The following is a 20,909-nucleotide window of genomic DNA, read 5'->3' on the forward strand; positions in this document are numbered from 1 at the left end:
TGGAAGTTGAGTTTCTCACTTAAATATTTTGGGCTGATATACTCTGAAACTTTGAGAAAAATGCTAGCTGTCTTGTCATAATTCTGTAGTCAGGTACCAAACCTGAAAATGTTGCGTGTCAGAAATTAAAACTAGAAACTTAGAAGTAAAAACTGAAAGATCTCTGCTACCTGTAATGTGGTGGTTTGACCCTGGCCAGCAACTAAGTGCCTATCCAGTTGCTCACTCACTTCCCACCAGTGGGATGGGGGAGAGAATGGGAAGTGCAAAAGCCAAAAACTCGTGGGTTGAGATGAAGACAGTTCAATAGGTAAGCAAATCTGCTTATGCAAATGCAAGGAATTAATTCACCACTTCCCATCAGCAGGCAGGTGTACAAATGCCATAACTCCAAATGTCCTCTCTTTCCTTCTTTTCCCAGCTCTATATGCTGAGCATGATGCCATATGGTATGGGATGTCCCTGTGGTCAGTTGGGGTCAGCTGTCCTGCCTTGTCCCCTCCAAACTCCTTGTGTACCTCCAGCCTGCTCGCTGGTGGGGTGGAGTGAGAAGAAGAAAAGGCCTTGATACTGTGTAAGCCCTGCTCAACAATAGCCAAAGCACCACTGTGGTATCAATGCTGGTTTTTAGTCACAAATCTGTCACGGCTGGGAGTGGAAGGTTTAGATAAAACTTGTTTAAAAGTCCTGCTGTCTAGTCATGAGGTGCAGAAAGGACTCCCTTGCTTTCTAAACCCCTACTCAGAGAGGAGTCTAGGTGTGGCTGAATCCAATCTTTGCCTTGGATTATGTCAAAAGCTTAAATTTAAGGAATTATTAGAGGTGTGATTGAACAACTTTTGTCTCACAGGTTTTTAATGATTGGCAAAATAAGAATATTTATATAAAATTAATAATTTATTTATACAAATGATCAGACAAAAGATCTTAATCAGAACTATTTACTACACAATAGCTAAAAATCTACTAGTAGAGTATAATATAGCATAAAGAAGCACTGTAACAAAGCAATTATTGAAGCAGTTATATTAAAGCTAGCAAAAAGAAATAATTATTAAGTAGAGATTTGGTGTAACTCACCCATACCAATGCTCATGGGGAGATCTCTTTCTCTCAGCCTCGAGGAGTATCCCTGGAGGGTGTCCCCAGACAAAGGAGGAATCTCCACACACACAACTCAAGAAGGGTTATGTCAGAAGAACCTGACTGTATGAGAGGGGACTGGACTTTTTTAGTATACAGTGATTGACTGCTATCACTTTACAGGCCAACTATCACCTTATCTGTCAAATCAGACTTCAAAAAGCAGGGTGTGTGTTTGGAGTCTAGTGAACCAGGATGGTTTTAGCATAATTAATACCAAGACCTGGCTCCAGAAGTTGATCTTGCATGATAGCTTGCATGATAGCTTGATTGGATTTTAGGCCTTATCAGGGTGGGGCTATCCTGCCCCAAAATCCAAAACACAGCATTTATGGAAAAGTAACTCCAACCTAGACAGCATGGAGAACTTTTGACTGTGACCTGAATGCTGAACTGCAATACTGTGAAGCTGCAGCTGGAATGGCCAGCTAACCATCCTCCATGGTTTCCAGTCCTGTGCAGTTCAAAGACATGGTGCTTTCTAATTATTCTCTCTAGACCCTATTGACACCAGCTTACAGTTCAGAAACACTGATAATGGTGGCAAATGGAGCTGGGATCTCATAGAACCATTTAAGCTAGACTATAGCTCTACAGTTATGCGGAGTTCATACCTTGGTCATAGTTAGCCAAACTCTCAGTGAGAACATGGACAGACCAGTCTCTTCCAGCCCACAAAAAAAAACCACAGAAAAAATCCACATGGTCTGGTACCCAGATCCATCTCAAGGGTTGATGCTACCTGCTCTACACTGTGACAATATTGTTCTTATGGAGAATGTAAACAGGAATAATTGTTTTTTTCCTGCAGAACTATATTTTGTGCTTGACGAAGAATGGCACTGCTGAGGAGATATATTCTATGTATATATATGTATACAACATTTTACATATAGTACATTTCATACAGCTCCCACATTCTGGACTTTATATGCTGATCAAGTATGCTTGCAAAAGACTCTTTCCTTGATTTAGGAGAAAAAAGAAATCTGAAAAATATAGGATCTCCCCTTGGTTGTCTTCTGTATTTGAAGTGTTCGTATGAGGACTATGTCAAGCATAAAACCGTAGTCACATGTTGTTTCATTCAGCCTTCCTTGCATTGATTCACAGTGTGCAGCTGCTGTCTAAGTAAGTCAAAATGTCCTGTGGTGATGCACAGTGAATTAGTAGAGAGGATGTCTAAACTGTAATCACTTTAAAAGCCAAATAACTTCATTATGGAATCAGTTTTTTATAATTCGGTGTTCCATATTTTGACAGGCATATCTTCCCTAAACATTGGCATTATTCCTGTCTGTCTTTCTCTGTGATTGCATCCTCTGGTTAAGGCTGCCAACAACATTTCAAGAGATCACCTGAATATAGATTAGCACATAATTTTTTTTCGCAGTAAAATTTATATAGTCACAGATATATGGAAATTTAAATCTGTCTAACCCAAGCAGCCATTTTAATCTGCAAAGAATTACTATTGTGACCAATGTTTTCTCACACAGCTATGGATTTAAAACATTTAATTACTATCTGGCAGCTCTAGTTCCTTAATTAAATTTGGTCCTGTATATTTCTTTATGTCTGAAATGCTCTTCAATTATCCTAGATATTTTCCTCCTAGAGATTAAAACTACCAGCATTTACAATCTCCTATTTGGGAGTGAGCCAGGTTTTTTTTTTTTCTAAAATTTCACTGCAGTCATTGCTGACCAGAAGCAAATATATAATTAAATCACAAGTAAAAATAACAAAACACAGTTACTAAATCTCAACCCACTCACCACCTCACATTTTGGATATAACTTTAGAGAGAAAAAGGAAATAAGAATGAAGAAAGAAAAAAAAAGATAAAATTAATAGTAACTTTTAGAAAGACATTTAAAATAAAAGCATTGTAGAGGCTTTAAAATGAGTTATCAAGATAGGGATGGACATCAAAACTCATATTTTTAGGTTTATAAACATTAAGGAATAATGAGTATAAAGAGCTGAGGCTGAGACAGAGCTGAAATTTGATGTGATTAAATGTTCATTGAACTGAGATGGAAGTGAGACAGGCAATATAATCCCAGGTCTTTGAACTTCAAGGACTAGTGATGCCACATTAAATTTACTATGCAAACAAAACTAGCACAAAATATTTAAGTTACAAACCAATTACATATTGGCCCAATGGGATTATCCAAAACCCCAGGAATATATGGGAGACCTTTTTATCTTCTAGGGAACACATCAATTTGGAAGGTAATTTTCAGTAACATAAAAACAAGAACGCAAGTACCTTCAAATAGTAAACAAAAAGTACATATTTAAAGTAACAAAAGTCCTGTACTTTTTTTAAATATATCTATATCTAGAAAGGTAGGAAAACCAGAGGGTATAATTAGTTTACTTGATTAACATTCCATAGCTACCAAACATGGTTTAACTGGCAGCACGTAGTCTGTATGCAATCTGTGGGATCTTCTGTTCTGTCTGCTGTTTTTTCTTGAAGGAAATAGGGAATAACTGTTTGGATTAGGTTTATTTGTCAAGCACCTATCTCTGCTCTTCCAGGAAAGCCTCTTGCCTTTAGTACTCTGTGAATGCAGGGTATTCAAAAAGGTCTGTCAACAATGTTCCTATATCGAAAGTGTTCAAGGGAAGATGTCATCTGGCAGAACCAGGACAACTGTTGATAGTTCAATGTGGTTTTTGTGGGAGTTCCCAGAATTTGAATTTGGCTACTGTATTTAATGTATTTTTTACTACGATAGATTAAGTCTTACACAGAAAATATAATTTTCTTTCAATTTAGCTTTGGCAGCTATGACCTGCCAAAACGGTGAGAGATTCTGTCTGTCCTGGGGCTGTCCAGGATTGGATTTCCAACACCTCTGGACTTGGAGAGCTAGCAGTGGGAGGGGAAGTTTGAGGTGGATATTGCCAAGAAGTTCACTTTGTCATTACACTGAGAAGGCACAATATCATTGCAGAAAGCATTGAGAAGCATTTGATCTGGTAAGTGTGGCAGCTGGAAGAGTTCAAGAGAGCTTTGGGAGCGAGTTTTTTTCTGAAATCTCAGGATATCAGTAGCTCTTGTGAACATTCCATCTTCACTCTTGAGAAATTTTTGCTAGCAATGCTATGATAATTTACTGTGCCTCTCCATCCTTTAGATTTTGAATTTCTAATTTAGAATTGAACTGGCTTCATACAGCATTTCTGTGATAAATTTCTAGGTTGTTTGGTTTGGTTTTGTCTTATTTTTTATTTCCCTAATTACTGAAACAAACCAACACTAAAGTGTGGAGAATGAAAATACGTAAGATAAAAACTTTTAAAGACACAGTGAAGTATCTTGATTAGAAAACTTGGATCTTTCTTACTCGAGCACCAAATGAATGAGTGCTGACATAGCATTTGAATTTAAATTAATTTGCTTGTTTCTTGCCAAAAATGCATAGTCCTTTAAGACTGGTTCTGTGAGTAGTGAGCAGCAGGTAATGTCCTGGTTTTATTGCTTCTCCAGGAGCTGCAGTCCCATAGAACTGGTGGTGGAAAGGGAGGAGTGCAGTAAGGAGACGGACACCTGTGCTTTGTGGTTGTGGAGTGAACTGTGTTAAAGGGAAATTTCCCATAGAAAATAATGTAGGAATAAGCAAAGGTTTGGGGAGAACACAATGGATTGTCATGGCCTATGGTCACAATATACCAGCAGTTTTGCAACTGATAACATTGTTTGATAAATTAAAGGAAGTTTCTTAGGGGCTGAGAGATTCATATTTGTATTAAAAAATAAAATCACCACCAAAGCAAACAGAACATAGTCCAGTAAAAATCTATTGCTATTTCTAATTTCTAAAGCTCTACAGTTCTCAAACTCAGTATGTTAAAATATTTTATTAGTCCTTTTGTTGTTGAGGTCTGACGTTGTGCTATTTCATCATCACTTCAACCTAGAATTTCTTCAGTCTAGCTCTGAAATTTGTATTGGATTTTATTACAGACTTTATATTACAATAACTGCAAGAGAGCAATAGTTTGACAATTGGTCTGTAGTGAAGCAGATACTGCAAATCAGATTTATGAGACTGTAGTAAGAAAGCATCTTGATGAGGAAAAGCAGTGAGGACATATTTACATCAATGTGAGAGCAAGTCTACAGGCAGTGTGTCTGCAACACACCTTCCACTGCTTCTGCTATGGGGGCAACTGGAATAATAAAAATATTAGACAAACAGTTCCACAGAACTAAGGAAGCCAAATTCCCACAAATCTATGTCCTGCATTCCCTATTTCCATTTCTCCCTTTATAGCCCTCTCCAGTTCCAAGCCAAAATATCAGCTTCTTGCCTTCTCCTGTCCTCCCTAAGGCCATTTCAGAAGGCACAGCCCCTTCTGTAAGTACCATTGGCATTTTTGTGTTCCCAGCACCCTTGCACTGCAATGGCCTATCTCCCCTGTGATACCTCTTAGCTACCTCTTTTGACCCATCACTTGGACCAGGGACAGCATCTGCTGTGGCTTGTTCATAGCTGCATGTCCTGTTGTCTGCCTCCCAGAAGAACGTACAGACTTCATTACCACTACATTTCCCTTTTCTGATGCATGAATAAGTTATCTCCACCTCACTTGGGCATCTATTTGGTAAATTTTGCTATCTAGCAAAGAGAAAGTACAAATCAACTTTAAATTAGTAAAAAAAGTTGGTATGTTTTATCAGCTGGATCAGGAACATGCTTTGGATGTGACTGTGTTAGATGAGATGAATCCTCCCTTAGAAACGTCACAAGTGATGAAATATAGTGTGTGTACAAATCTTTCCAGAATCATTTGCTGTGCTGATGAATCTGATTTTATTTCAGTTACAAAAACATGATGAAATAGATAGCATGTAAGAAATTATGCAAACCAGAAGTCATCTCCCCAGATCCTGTCTATTGGTTTCAGAGCAAGGTTTGCCTAGCTCAGGATTTAAGAGATTTGGGTAGACCTCTTATTCTGTTGTCCCTAAACCAAATAATATCAATATGAATTGTTTAGTGTAATACCAAAAGAGTTTAGGAAACAAAACACTTGCTTACTAAAGCCTCCTCAAGTATTTTTAGAGCTTAAATAAAATGTAAAGGGAAAACTTTCTGCCTTCATTACAAAGCAAAAAGCGTGAGGTACCAGCAGGTGGTGCTGACACAACAAATAAGCAGGATCCGCAGGCTCAGCTTTAAGGCCAACACTTCAAAAGTCTTCATCCCAGCTGATACCATTACCACATCACTTTCTAATTTTAAATATTGTCATCTTATTGCTGTGAAGGCTGGGGGCTATAGCTGTGTACCAACGCCACACAGGTCTAAGTTCTACATACACAGAGAACAAAAAGACAATATACAGCATGCTGTTCCTATTTGCTTCAGGCAAATAGGTAAAAACAATGTTACATAGTAGTCATGGATGTTCTCACAAGTTTTGAAAAAACACTGCCAATGAACTAAAGGTCAAGTTGAGATGGTTTCTTTACCTTCAATATAGTTCTCACCTGCGTGAATAACGTTGTATTACTGCAAACCTAAAGAGACATGCCTGAAAAGTTGCATTGTACAGCAGGCACTTGAAAAATAATTTGTAGAGAAATAGTCTCTGCATAAAACAGTGTCCCTACCACTTCAACTTGTTGTCTGAAATTGATTCCTTTACCCTGTGAATTATTCAAAGAAAAACATATTTCTCACAAAGTCCTCTTAATATAAATATCTCATGGTTATGCAGTTGTGGAAAGCTACAGTTTTCCTTGAGTCTTTTTTTCTTCCTGTCCGTCAGAGCAGAGCTTTATCATAAGTTAAGGTGAAATTTTAGGAAACATCAATTGTAGTACAGGCAACACATTGTAAGGAACTTAATCCCAGGAAATACTAATTTTTTCTTTAATTTGCTAGTGGTAATTGCAATGCATGGGTTTGTTAAATTTCTGTCTCTTATAAGTAGAATTACACACAGTTCTCACTTGTTCTTTCACAGTATTATAAAATTTGATTAAGTCCCCAGTTCTTTTGGAAACAACTCCAATTCTGTCTTGTTTTATTCCTTTTGGTCCTTATTTCTTTTATCCTTTGTTACTTCTTCCTTCTTGGAGCACAGTTTGACATGTTCTCCCCCCCTCTTTTTTTTTTTTTTTGAGGATGAAATTAAGAGTGCTGGGGAACATGGGCAATACTTCTTCCCCATTCTCTTAAGCTTCTGACCTTTAACTCAGCGCAAGCTCTAGAAAGTCATCTACGAGCATCCTGCCCATGCAACCTTTCCTTTCATTTTTACATTTTTCATTTCTCATCTTTGACAGTTCTTTAATCTTCCCTTATTGCTGAAACAGTAAATGGAAGCAATTAAAGGACGTGAATAACAAGAGACAGCTGTTGACTGCTACTCTCCTGCCAATACAGTATCTTCTAGGCTCTTACAGACAAATTATAGAAATCTGAACCTACAAATCACCTTCCCATTAATCTGCATTAGTGGGGGCAGCCCATGGTGGAGCCCTAGAACCTGGCACACCTTGCAAGCTGAGAGATGATGAACACCACCTGTGCTATTTCTGTATATGTGAACTTTGGAAAAAGACATCACCTGAAAAATGTCTATAAAGAAAGAATGCTGGAAAAAGAGACATCTCCAGTGAGTCTTTGAAGTGTTCTGTACAAAGCAAAAGCACAGGAGTTCAGGGAAGGTCACTTGGTGTGGCACAAGTTGGTAGATTGATGCTTGCAGGTTTCTGCATAGTGGAGTAACTGGGAGTCAACTGCAACTTAATATTAGAAGCAAAATGTTTTTTCTTCCATTAATTTCCTTTTTTAATATCAGTTTTGGCCCTTGCTAAATCAGGATGAAAAATTAAAATCTTGAAATATATTCATGAGCAAAATTACACAGGTAACTTTATTTATTCTTTGTTGTTTAGTTTTGATAGTTTGAAGTAGCTTGAATTTCCAAATAAATAACTTACTAGAGCTGGAATATCCCAATTAATAATGATGCTAATAGATATTTTGACAGGTTCAAAATGCACAGTTTTTCCCTCAAAATATTTTTAGGGACAAATACTTGTTGAAACCAAAGCTCTTTCCTCACTAACATGTCAGCTCTGACAATATAGCACTTTGCAGTAAAAAAATCACTTGAGTGAGAAATTTCTGCTCACCTGTATTTAAGAGAGGAGGGTTAGGCAGTTTTGCAGTCCTGCCTCTATGTTCTTCCCCACCGATGACTGTGAAAATACTCGAGGTTCTCCAAGTTCTTCACCTAGTAATCTAGTCAGTCATCTCTGAGCGAAGGCACTCTTTTGTTATCTGCCTTGTTGTGGCACTGTATTTCAGACTGACGTGAAATTATGTACCCGTCAAATATGTTAACAAACTTTGGTCCAGCTATTGCAAAAGTATAGTAAAAACACTCCCAGATTGGACAGTCTGTGTGTCCCCTGGTGATGCTGGACATCCTCCCGTTCACCTCTAATCAGGGAAGAGCTGCTGGTTGCTACAGCGCTGACAAGCAACGTTAGCAGGCCTTACATAATTAAAAGAATTTCTGAAGAGTTAATTCATGCTTCTGTTGTGATTTGCCATTTAGGAGCTACCAGCTGTTAATGGGTCACTCTGCCTTCAGAAGACAGGTTGCTAGGTGTTTCCCCTAGGGTGTTTATGTAAACCTCAATTCCTCTCTTTGACCTGTTTTGTATTTAAGTGAAAAGCACTTAAAAAAAGGGGTCTTCAACACTCCTTTTCCATTTTACTGTGTAATTCTACATGATGAGACACTAGTAAAGGCAAACTTTCCCAAGATGCATATTCCAAGGCTGTACAATTATGATGGAGCCAAATTTCCTGGAGAGACTTCCTCATGCAATATTTTACAGAGTCCAAATCTCATACATGACTGCATAAGTAGTCAGTGGCTATAGGGCATTTTGGTCCTTGTTTGAAATTATTTGGTATTACATGGTATCAACTTCTTATTCTACTGGATGTGTATCAATGTGCTGTCAAGTTTGGTCAGCTTGTAAGTTTGGTCACTATTAGAAACTGCTGATTTGTTAAGGGTTGCTTTTATGTATCTCTACCCTCATGACTGTGAAACCATGTTCAGTATTGCTGGTTTAAACAATTAGCTGGTATTGGCCCAGGAATCAAAGATATTAGCAAGGCATAGCACCTTCGGATACACTGACATTAGTCTAGCAGAGCCAGAACAAATGCTGTGGGTGAGTGCTATCAGCCTACCTCTTACAGGAGAGAAACAATAACAAGATAGAGATCTTTGATCAACAGAGAGATTTCTTTTGCAGTGACACCTCTGGCACAGCACATCTGTGAAGCAATTAGATGCTACATTTGTATTAGGAAGGAAATGAAATGCTTTTTATTGTGAAAGAAAAGGGGGAAAATGGTGACTTGCTCAACAGAATATTGTTGCATTAAGTAATAAAAAATGAGCATATTTGGGGCCATTGAGGGACCTTTCTGTATTTCTCTTATTAGTAATGACATTAAGCTCAATTTGCTTGTCTAAATATACCCTGAATTTTCAAAACCCTTCCACTTCAGAATGTGACTGGAATATTGGATTGCACAGTTGAACGTCTGGATCATTTCAGTCATCAGAAGCTGCTTTCAGTGCTAGCCAAGGAGGCCAATATGGGGAATTTGTACTGGAGTCTGGAGGCTTGACTGTGTGGAAAGTGTATACTGGTTTAAGGTGAAGTGTGGATTAGAGGATTCAGGATTGTGGTCTGTGACTTCAAGAACTGCTACTTGTCAACCGCATGGAGATAACTATTTATATGTATTCTTACCGAGTGACAAAAATAAAGAAATGTGACTTAAATCACCCATCTTTAAGTGGATACTGTAACCTTACAAAAAGTTCAAGTAAGAAAGTTCAGTGTTTTGATTTAGGTTACAATACCTTTGAAAGGGTTAAAAATACGGGTGTTGAAAAAGACATAATGTAACAGGAGCGGTTCAGTCATCAGAATAATTATGCTGGTAGCACAGTCCAAAACTTTTTCACATGTAGACGAACTTGAGAGCCTTCAGGCTGTAATGTGATCTGTACAGGTTAACTGTTCTGACATAGCTAATTATTATACCTTTTGTTACAACTGAAAGTGAAGTTGCTAGAAATCAACAACTGAAGACTATAGAAAGCAAAATTCAAAGTCTGAATTCTGTGAATGTTGGAAAGTTGAGATTTGCAAGGAAAACTTTCTTTGTATTTTAATTTACTAAAGTTATCAGTTACTCCCATATGTAATGTACTTCCACCACATCTCTGAGCAAAGTCAGCATGTCTATACTCCCTGCAATAGAACTTTATGACAGAGAAGCTGATTTTTTCCAAGTTACTGAAGTGGCTACAGACACAGAAAAATGTCTAATGGGATTTAGTATCTAAATACTTTTAAAAATTTGGTCATAACTGATTTGCTTAGGATTACAGTGAAAACCTGTGATGGAGACTTGAACTGAGGTTTTAGGAAAGTCTGCCTGAAAAAGATTAGTTCCAGAAGCATACACTTATATTTGCGTATTTTTGCAATGAATTTATTTCCATCAACTTCTGACATAGTACAGGTTCTCTTTTGTTTAGCTTTGCTAAAATTGAAGATGAAACAGCTTCCTTCCTGTTATAACAAACTACCTCTTAGCATAGTGAAAACTCACCTCTAATGTAGAATTTCTAACTTTGTTCTTTTTCTGAATATACATTTAACTCATTTGTTCTTTGACTTTGAGAGACCGTGGCATGAGGTCAATACCAAGAAGTGGTTGGAATTTTAAATATAGACTAGAGACAGAGATCCTGTTGACATTTGAAAAGTCTGAGCTCTTCTATTAACCATATGCAACATAGGTCAGTTAAAAATTAAGGCAGAATGGAAGTAAATTATTTCCTTCTTCATGGTTTAAGAAAAGGAAAATGAATCTGAAATTGAAAGGTTTTTTAACAAACCAGTCTCATAGGGCTGAATAAATTAAACTGTCAGACTTTAGTCATTACACATCTTCCTGTGTGAAGCATGGAAATTGGAAGCACAGACTGTGCATATTATGTTAATACTATTTACTCTACTTGGTATCCATGACGTATCCTGGTGAGTCTAAGCTACAACAGAATTATGCCTTACAGAAAAGAAAGAGAAATAAGGTTAATGAAACGGCATCTTGGCACTATAGCTAAGTAAAACACATCTCTGACTAGAGTGCTGAACAGTATTGGGGGTATTCATGAGCTATTCTGCAGATGCTATGGCTCACATTAGCATGTATAACACCAAATCATCCTGTCAAAGAACCCTTTCTCTGTTCCATGGCGTAACAAGGCATTGATTGTGATTGTTGGATTATAGAGTCTGTCTACTAAGATTCATGCAAGATGCTAAAATGACACAAAGGGCCATATTCTTCACTAGAATCCAGAAGTGCAACTTTAATAAAATATGTTGTCCCCAAAATATAAGGAAAGACTACATTTAGAACCAACTTTCTGTTTCATTATGCTTTAGTATTCTGTAGTGTGTTACATGGTGCTTCAATTTCACAGTAAACAAACTATTCAGTTCCACCAAAGAGATATTTATCTTAAAATCATTTACAGAAAAACTATTGATTTCCCCCAGGGTAGAGTCTTATTTTGTCGTATTGAGTGACATCCTGAAGCCTGTGAGATTATTTGAGAGTAAACAATTTCTATTCAGGCAAAGATGAGGCAAAGTTAATGAGTATTTTTGTCTGCTGTACATTGCATTGACTTCAACAGAACAAACACCAAACCGCTATTGGATATGGAATCATTCTTTTATGATATATAATATAGACTTGCTATAACACAGAGCTGATATTTCAGGAGTCAATGACTGTCTCTAGGACTACAGTTAGACTCCCATCCTCCATTATGCTGGTGACAACTAGTTTTACTTTGGAAAACCTCAGCATCTATTATAGTCACTAGAAGGCTGAGCATTAGTTAGCTAATACAACATATGTGCAAGCTGTGGTATGGATATGCAGGTGACACTCATGCTCTGGTCTCAGCACTTAGTGTTTTGTGCAGTTATGTGGTGATTCTGCAGCTGGAAAAAGAATGATCTTACTACATTTGCTCCGGAGTCAACTCCAAGGGTCACAGCATTGCAAAGACAGGTGAGGCCACGGCACTGGGAGCCACCAGTTCTGCATTGTGGCTGTCAAAGTCCAGTTGTAACTTTACGGGAAAATGGCATGCTGAAAAGGCATTAGCACTAACCAGTATTCCATGCATGCCTCACTGTGTAGTGAGTGACTAGAGCACCATTGCTCAGCCCTGCCACCAGAACAAAGCATACTTCTAAACACATGAGAGAGGTTGCTCCCTCCAGCCAGCCACAAGCACTTGCTCCCATCTTCCCAGACCAGTGCTGAGGGCTCTTAGACCAAAACTGGGGTAGAGATACTCTGTAGCATGACTGGAAAGGGACAGCAATGCCTTTTTCTGGCCACGCGAAGAATTTTCTAGCTCTTCAAATAGCAGCACTTTAATAAATAAAGTTTGTTTTCTGAATCTGAACAAACCTTTGGAAAGAAATTGTTTACTGTGAGGGTGGTGAGACACTGGAACAGGTTGCCCATGGAGGTTGTGGATGTCCCATCTCTGGCAGTGTTCAGTGCCAGGCTGGATAAGCAACCTGGTCTAGTAAGTGTTGTCCCTGGCCATGACAGCGGCGGATTGGGACTAGATGGTTTTTAAGGTTCCTTCCAGCCCTTAACATTCTATGATTCTGTGATTCTATAGAAGTGTTCTGGCATGAATAAAATGGTGAAAAAAAATGTCCCTTCAGAAAGATTGAAGTGTTTCATTGTATTTTTTTTTGTTTTCAAAGTAAGTCACAGCAACCATTTCCCCCTACTTGGGTCCCCAAAAGCATGGGCAGTCAAGACTGTTACATATTAAATAGGTGTGTCCTTAGCTGGTGCTGCTAAATGTGAGAGTTCCAGACAGGTCCCTGGACTGGCCTAGAGATGTGCAAAAATAGGTAAAAGGTAAGAAAGATTAAAAAAAAAAAAAGTAAAAAATATATATATTTATTGATACTAAGTGGGGTGAATAGGAGATGGGGAGAGGTGGAGAGACATTCTTGTGACTTCAAAAAGGCCAATATGTCCCTAAGAGAGGCTCAAAACTCAAGAATTTGATCTGAGAGCAACTGAAGTCCTGCTCATTTCTGAAAATAGTATATTTGATGTCAAAGAAATTGCTGAAAGAAGTTATGAAGCTGAGTACATTGACAATTTTCTTGCACTTGGTGTGCATCCTGAAAGTTGTATTATGATACAATTTGGAGGAGGATAATTCTGCTGAAAGAAAGTAGAATTTTCTAAGCTGTTGGTCACAGACAAAATGACCTAAAATGAAAGTGTAATGATGACTCTGTTGCAATGTAATATATAAGAATCAATTTAAAAGTGACATATAGCACTATTTTGAGGAGATTCTAATTTTTTTTTTTTAATTAGACAGTGACTAATGAAATTATTTGCATTTAGCACTGTGGAGTGCAGTGAATTAATTTATACGTGACATTAATATTTCTCTTTAAACCAGAACAACCTACTCTTAATTTGCTTTGCTGATCAAAATATACAGCTGTAATAAATTTGAGGATGAGAGGAAATTACCAAGTTTCAGAAGGCTGTTTCACAGCATGCTTTAACAAGTGAAAATTTGGGCAGAGTGTCTAGAGAATCTATAATACAATTTCTCTTTATTAACAGTAAAACTAAATGTGTTACTTCATTCACTTTAGATTCGGCAACAAGCAAGACAAAGTTGTGACTGGATAAATCTAGCATATGGAAAGAAGAAAAAAACCCAAATATAATTAGAAATCATATAGATCCTAGGATACTACCTTTGTTAAAAGACATGGAACAATAAAGAAATTTAGGTGACCATGTCATGGGAAAATGGGGGGCAGAGAGAGACCTTCAGGGATACTTTAAGATACTTTGGCAGCCGAGTCAGTGATGAATATACTTAATATACACTTTGTTGATTTTGCTGTTTCATTCTACGGTTTCATTTGAATGGGTTATCGGGAGTCACAAAATTCACTCAACAAGAAATATGTGGCTGCAGAAGAGAAATTTCTGAGAAAGAAATGAGACTATGCAATATATGTGTCACCTAGGAGGTTGTACTTTAATTAAAATAATTAATCCTAGGCAAATTTACATGGGAAAGGAAGAAATCATGGAAACTTAGTGTGGTTTTGTGCAATGTTAATTTTACTGGACTTTATGCTTTTGTCCAGAAAGTATGTGGGCTGTAGAATACAAAACAAGGCTGGAAAACTGCTGTGCATCTGCTTTGCTTTGTTCTGAGGGAGTGACAAATATGGCTCCCACCAGACTTCAAAAGATCAATCTAAGTGGTTGAAAGATATGAAACCCTGGAACCGTTTAAATACACATAAAATGTTAAAATAAAATGTTTAAATCCAAATAACAGGACCTTTCTATAATCTACAAATATTCCACTACATAAACAGACCCCTTTAGAGTGGCAGAGACTGTAAGGGAAACAAGTCTCCCTTGAAGGAAGGCTTTTGCAGAAAGCTGGAATTTGTGTTAAAATTTCTCTTTGATGTAAACTGCGCCAATCTGACAAACCTCACACCACTGTGAAAGACACAGCAACTGCTTATCAAGCACGGAAAATGTCAAAAAGCAACATGATTTATTTGCTAGCAATATGGGAAAAGCACTCTGCACTACAATGGGCTTGACCTAAGGCCCTTTAAATTTAACAAGAGAATTTTATAAGTCCTGAGCAACTATACCTTCAGGAAATCATGGGGAAGAACAAGCCACTTCATCAACCTCTCCTGACTGCACTAGTGCTTTGGTAGTGTTCTGCTTAATGTTTTATCTCTTACCTCCATCTGATGCTGGTAGTACCCAAATGTTGATATTCTCCTTTGTTTTCCCGATGGAACAAAATGATCATTTTTACAGCCCCATGTCCTTCTTTTACAACACCATCAGCAGCTTTAAGGGTTCTCTAAAAGTGCTGGGCAAACCCTGGCATCTACCCATCGCTGCATTCAAAATGGGCCACCTGAAGACATTGCACCCAACTGTGCTCCAAAGGTGAAACTTTGGGCAAAAGGACCTTGGGAAGGGAAAGAAATTTGATGTTTCCTTTGCATGATAGAGTTGGGTTTTTTTAAGAGGGAAGGGCTCAGGACACTGGACAGGGGGTGGGGCTCTTCCTTTGAGAAAGTACCCATGAAGTGAAATGAAATACAGGAACATTTTTTTATGTTCTCGCTTGAGCAGACAAAACAAGGTGCTGGACTGCATCCCCAAGGCAGTGCGAGCTAGCGGAACTGAAGCAAATAGGCAGGTGACAGAGGGAAAATCCAAAGAAATGCCAGATCTGGGGGTCTGGAGATGCTATTGTCTGTGCTATATTTGAGAAAAAAAATATATCTAGATGAGGTAACAGTGATTGGCATTTTCTAAGCATTAAGGGATTTTGGATCTAATGTCTTGCAAACCCTCAGCAGGAGGTGTGATTCCCTGGCTGCCCTTGAAAACCCCAGCCACAGGAGATATATGTTATTTTTGGAGAAGTATGGAAATATCCTACCTACATTGTAAATACTATAGCTTTGAAAACAATACAATGAAATCTTTCAGGTGGTCCAGCCATGTCATCCGTCGTGGCTGGATTGAGGTGGGGTGTGAGGCCCCCCGCAATACTTTGTGTTGATGTAACAGTTAAATACTGAGCCATGCAAATGTGTGTGGAGAAGAAATACTTTCAGTCTCACTTTTCCCTAGCTGCACACAGTGCATAAGTATTTCAGCTCTAAGTGCTTCGTCTGGTGGTATTGCCAGTGTTTCCTTTGTGAAATGCGGTAGGCCAGAGGGATTTGTCCCATGAAGCACCAAATGAACCCTTCTGCTGTACCTGACCTTTCAGATATGATTACTTGGATTTATTTTTTAAATATTATGATTATTTATTCTACAAGCCAAATTTATCTTGCTAGTCTGAGGTTAGAGTTAAGGTAGGACTGAACCTTGACATTTTAGCAATATTTTATTTTGTAAAATTAAGGCCACGTTTGGTGAATTTTATTATCTTACAAAACTAGAATGAAGAAAATGGATAACTTTTTTGCCTCTTCTTCCCATAGGTTTTTATACTGCCATTCATCAAAGGCAGTAAAGCCTTAAAAGACCATACAACAGCCTATTCTATTCTGTTCCAAGAATATGTCATGTGGTTACATACTGAACAGGGCTGTGTGCAACAGAGCAGACTTAGTTGAGATGACTGGAGAAAATGTTATCATTAGCTCTGTAGGCAAACAATATTAGGAGAGAGAAAACACTTGTGGCAGCCAATACGATTAAATCACTACTTGCTAGTCACGATCATGTTGCATGTCATGTCCAAAAATATCAATGCAGTTATTGAAGGTAGGACTAACAAAGAGTGCAAGTATCACATCTTTTAGGAGGGAGAAAGTGTCAGACTTATCCCCTCCTTTTTTTTTTCCAGGCTAAGAAAGAAAAAGTCTTGATTAAAGGAAATGATATCATGGGACTTTTCTAAGCGACATTCAAGGTGGAGAATAGAAAGTTCAGCAGTAGAAATGAATCAAAACGTCAAGTAGATATTGTTAGGAAGTCTAGCTTTTGCAAAAGGTTCCTCGGGATTTCCATACTAATTAAGCAATAGAAGATGATTCTCTTTCTCTGGCAAATTACCATACTTTAACCTCAATCACTGTGGGCTACAAGGTATCAGGCAGTGACTTGTAATGTGTCACCTTAGGTCCAGAATTGATCTCACTGTGCAGTCAGTTCTGCCACTCCATACATCTGGGCTGCATCTGGCCACCAGCTGGGAAAATCTGTGTAACACTGGACAGCAGTGCCTACACTGGCCCACTCAAGCACTTAGATTCCCAGGACTCTGAGTATCTCTGCAAACCCCTCCATTTTGTGATGTAGATACACTATGAGTTACATATAAATGGGTGTATTAAAGAGGCCAAGTGTCACTGACTTGCTTGCATACATAGTACCTAGCACCTGACTCCTCTAGCACAGATTTTTCAAGGATAAACCCTGTTGAAAGAGTCCCAAACAGGGCAGGCTAACAATTAAGTAATGTGGGCACCCAGGGCTCTTGTTTCTAAATTCACACGTCTTTTGTTTAACATTATAGTCCTGACCATGCAGTACAGAAGATGTTCAGTTACGTTTTTCCAGCTCATGTAATCTGCTACATTCATCCCACTGCAGTGTCCTACTTGGCATGTTACACACCCTTGTGTATGTTATTGTTGCTTGAAAGCAATAATAATAAAAAAAGGACTTGTTCCTCACTGCACAGCATGTATTATATAAAAATTTGGTATATGTTCCCAGTCACTGAGTCGTATGTAAACAGATGTGTCAAAAACTTCAGCCTATGAACAATATCAGCTGTCAGAAAAAAAAAAAAAATGCAGATTATATAATGAAATTCAGAGAAACAAAATCAGTTACCAGGCAGTGCTTTTAAATGTATCCATTACTAGTGATGAGACTTTAAATTCTTTCTGCTACCATGCAACAAAATGAACTGTACTGGAGCAAATGTAATAAACACCAGAAATATAATAAGTATTGTAGCCTGTTGTAAAAGGAGATGGTTTCCTTAGCAATAAAAATGATGCCAGGAAAGTACCCTTTCTCTTCTATTTCTTTGTTTTTGGTGAATTCTCGTGGTTACTGGCTGATAAGAAGAATCAAATATCTACTATCTAGCTTCAAATTATATAAACAGATACAAAGTGAATACATTTCATGCTGATTAGTAACTGGAAAAATTTATTATTTCAGGCTCTATTTAAAATATCAATGATTTTAATGTTATTGTGCATTTCCTGATTGATGCTATGGGAAAAAAACATATTATGTAACTGGCAAAACATTTGAAATGATGAACATTGGCATATCATCTCATCTACACTGAAATCAGTTCTCATACCATTAATTCACATGAACATATTAATGCTTAAATCACATTCTCAGATTTCGTACTTGGAAAAAGCAGGTAAGAAATGATTCATACTGTCTCCCTATCCTAATAGCTATTAGGAAATGAATATCTTTCAGGTAGTGATTAATCTCTGTATTCTTGCATTCTTATGTGGAAAGTTTTTATGGAAAACCATGCAGGAATTCTGAAAACCTGTTTCTCGTAGGACCTGATTCTTCTTTACAGATACCCAAACACTGTTCTGGCAACATGAAAGAACTTTAAACATATGCATCTATTGTTGAGATATAAGATAAACTTACTCGTTATTCTTGAACACAAAAGGAGTATGTTCTGAACAAAGCTGAGATGTGAACAGGATACATTGCTACTGTTTTGAAAGCGTATTCAGAAATGTATAGATAACACATTCTGAAAGAATCTGTCCCTTGTGGTGTGAATAGGGCAAGGGACTAAAGAAGATATAGGTAAGAGCAGATGCCGCACAAAGTAGGAGGACAGTCATGCTGAGTTATAATGTAATGAGTGGTCTGCAGTGCTGATGGTCAGGAAAGAGTATTTTGCTTCCACACTTAAATGCAAAGGCAGTCTGATGGACTAAAAGCACAGTGTGTGACTGAAGGACAACTTAAGAGTATGTGCAAAGTAATGCACTACAATAAATGAACATTTTAGTGTGAAGCAAAAGACCCCATAATAAACATGAGAAACCTTGGTTCCAGTTCCTCTAAAATACTTACTATGGCTGAAAATATATCCAATATTTAAGAGCTTTACATTCTAATGTTCTCGTTTCTGCCATAAAATGCCTGTGTGTGGCTGGAAGATAGTACTTTAGTGCCTTGTTGGGCAATGGATTGAATGGCAAACATGTAAAGTACATTGGCTCCTGAGCCTTTGAGACACTTGGAAAACAGTCCTGGTTTTGTAGTATGAAGTATAGATGAGTTTAATTTGAAAAGAAAGCTTTCCCATGAAAAGCTGAGCCAGTAATATCCTAAGGGAAATGATCAGATGAATATTATCTCCTCTTTTCCTGTGTGTTCTGTCTTCTAGACTAGCTTAAAGCAGACTTCAAAATTTGATAAATTCACATGAAGTCATCAGTCTCAGAGCCTCTCAGAAGAGCTTGATACAGAGCACCAGGCTGTTGCTATTGGTCTTGAAAGGGTGAAGCTGACAACAGCTGAGGCCTGTTTCAGGGCTCTCTCACATCACATTACACTGAAGTAAAGTACTTCCAATACAATCTTTTCACCATGAACCTTTTTCCTGAATATGGACTTCAGCTTAGATTTTTCTGTCCCAACACTTAAAAATCATAGCCTTTGACCCTTCCAGAGTTAGTTCACCTTCTTTTTGCAGCCTCTTATTCCATGCATTGAAGGCAGCTGTCATGCTTTTGAGTCATGTCCACATGTGGATATATATTCTCCATTATAAAGGGAAAAATGAGTTCATTTTAATGGTTTCATTAGACAGAAGACCAAAGCATTCTACAGCTCTTTCCTCTCAGTAGGACTTTATTTTCTCTTTAGCCATGTAAATTTACCCTGCAACTCTTCATTTGATCTCTGAAAAGGAGTGTTTTGATGCAAGAGATAGCACAAGCTGTATATGTGCTCTTAAGGATGCTTTTCCTCCATTCATTTATAGTGCCTTTTCATCTCCTAGTACTCCCATGCTATCAATTGTATTGTTGATAGTTGTTGATGTGTTAGGTACCATTCTACGAGTCCATTAAATATTAATAAAAGTGGGTTTTTTTCAGAAGAACATCGACGATTGTATATCTAGTGATTCTTGATGTTGTAAGTCAAATAACACCAGCTTTCAGTGCTCTTTCTTTTTTCTCTGCCTATTTATTTTATTTCACCACTGCCCTGCATTGGAGTTGACCAAAGACTGCAATGTCATTGCTAAGTCTACCAATTATTATGTGAGAATTGAATCACAAGAATAATTTCAGACTAGAAGGGAAGTCTCAATTTTATATTACCTTTTCTTCTCCCATATATCCCATCATTAATTGTGGGATGTAATGTGCTATCTTGGGTTGCCCTAAAAGTGCCTTTGAAGGACTGGTCACACTGAGTGAAGAATGGGGTAGGTTCACTCAGAGAGGTAGTTTTACCCAACAGAGTTACAGGGGTAAGGGAGCTATGCCTGCTGTGCCATCCCACAGCAGACACAAACCCAGATAGCCAGTCCAAACCCAGTTCATCCCATAGGAAATCTCCCCACACAGCTTCATAGTCTTCCATGCCTTCTCCAGACTCCCAGTCACCTGCTCTACCTGCTCCACCTGCTCCAAATGTATTTCTAAGAAGTAGAAATCTCTTTATCATTTTTGTCTTGCTTTATTGCAGGCCTCACTGACTTTATTCTCTCACCTCCAGCTCCAAAGCTTAGTGTCCTGTCCCAGACGGTGAGGAGGGTGGCCACCAGTCTCACTGTGAAGGATAGTGTCTTGGTAGAAATGCTATGGCTCCACTGATCATGGGAGGTTGCAGCGGCCTGGAAGGTGATTACACGCAAAACATGGGGTCTGGGCATGCCTTCAAAGGCCTAGTAACTTAGAAAGATTCCCTTCCACAGGAGTTCTTGATGAGGTCTTTGGAAGGAAGTTGAGGACAGAGGACAATGTGCCAAGGCACTTCGATGATCCTTGTGGGTCCCTTCCAACTCAGAATATT

This window comes from Pipra filicauda, unplaced genomic scaffold (genome assembly GCF_003945595.2).
Source record: "Pipra filicauda isolate LSUMZ 115617 unplaced genomic scaffold, ASM394559v2 scaffold81_size6448238_pilon, whole genome shotgun sequence".
NCBI classification, from domain to species: domain Eukaryota; kingdom Metazoa; phylum Chordata; class Aves; order Passeriformes; family Pipridae; genus Pipra; species Pipra filicauda.